The 1,428-nt window shown below is 45.4% G+C and overlaps 1 long non-coding RNA gene across 1 annotated transcript in view; it reads left to right on the top strand.

The window, feature by feature from the left end:
* Window positions 1–1,428, top strand: part of LOC109368792 — an 11,509-nt gene continuing 10,081 nt past the window's right edge. Inside the window, exons 1-2 of the long non-coding RNA XR_002117135.1 lie at window positions 1–745; window positions 1,305–1,345. This is a non-coding gene — a long non-coding RNA (uncharacterized LOC109368792). The remainder of the gene's footprint in view (window positions 746–1,304; window positions 1,346–1,428) is intronic.

Consider the following 1,428-nt stretch of genomic DNA (forward strand, 5'->3'; position numbering starts at 1 on the left):
CTGTGGTGAGCGGTGTGTTTGTGAAAGAAGAAACACGGAGCAGAAGCAAAAAGCAACAGAAATCCCTTCTGTGGTGACTTCAGAGTGCGGCTGCGGCCGCTGTCCCGCGGCCCATCCCGCAGTACGAGATGTCCTTTCTCCCGTCAATGCCCCGGAGCACACGGCGGTGCCAATGGCCGTGCCGGGCGCTGGGGCCGCGGGCACCGCCATCGTAACTCGCTCTGAGCGCGGGCACTGCGGGACGGCACTACGAGGGAAGAATTAAACCTGGTTTTGTGCGGGGTTAGAGATCCCGGCAGCGCCTCTCGCACTGACTTGATCTTTTGTTCTTGCACGTGCATATCTATTGAATCTATCACGGTAAAAGTCGGATGGCAAACTTCTGTATGGCGCTATCCGGATTTCTTTGGGAAGAGGAATTCTTGTAGTGCAGGCTTGATAACAGATATTCAAATTACACGTTGGCATTCAAGACATGCTTAAAATATCAACCTCTCAGCGGTACAGCGCGTTAACAGCCTTGAACTCTGCACCCTCAGAGCGTGTTGTGGTGCTGACTTTGTAACACGGCACCTACAGTTACCCTGCCTGCATCGCCGGCGGTGCCTATTTAACAAAAAATGGATCCGGAAAAATGAATGCACAGACAAATCCTTCTGGCCTGCACATCATCTGCAGCAGCTAGAAGTTACATAGAGGAGTTAAGGCATGTTATGGCCTAATAACATGCTTAATCCCACTTTATGTAAGTGTGCAAACCTAATAAACCTCTTACTTCATTGTTTGTGCAACTTGCACATGGCTAAGTTCTCTGGTAAAAAATAGACTACTTTAGGTCTTGGACCCTTCATGCCGAGTCGTGTCTGAAATAGGCATGCAGACACAGGTTTTAAAGAAAAAAAGCATTCTACAGTAATCTTGAAAGGCTGTCTTGGAAAATCTGATGAGTATGATTACTACAGGTGTAACAAAATACAAAGAGCAGATGGACATTCCTCGCAGCCTTCTGAAACTTTACTCACCTACAGGGCCAGAATGCATTTGTATATGTGAGGGTGGTATAAAGAGTTTGTTTCAGCATTTAGGTCACAATGGTGTAATTTCTGCCCAAGAAAGAAGAGCTTCTGTTGTCTGTAATGTACAACTGCACCGCAGGTTCATCACTGACATTCCCTGCTTCCTCTTACAGAAGAGACTTAATTTTTGAAGCCACATCTAGCAGAATTGCATGTAATTAACAGCAATACACACAACACTTTTTCTCAAGTACCTTCTTTACAGTGTTGTTTTTTTTCTCTTTGCAGCATCCTGTTGCACTGACATCATATGAACAGCTTTGAAGCAGGTACTGTTTTGCAGTGAGGGTTTTTTTTTTTAAACGTTGATTAGTTCTTTGCACTGTATCTGTAATTGTACACTATGTGGGTT

Source organism: Meleagris gallopavo, chromosome 8, assembly GCF_000146605.3.
Source record: "Meleagris gallopavo isolate NT-WF06-2002-E0010 breed Aviagen turkey brand Nicholas breeding stock chromosome 8, Turkey_5.1, whole genome shotgun sequence".
NCBI lineage: Eukaryota > Metazoa > Chordata > Aves > Galliformes > Phasianidae > Meleagris > Meleagris gallopavo.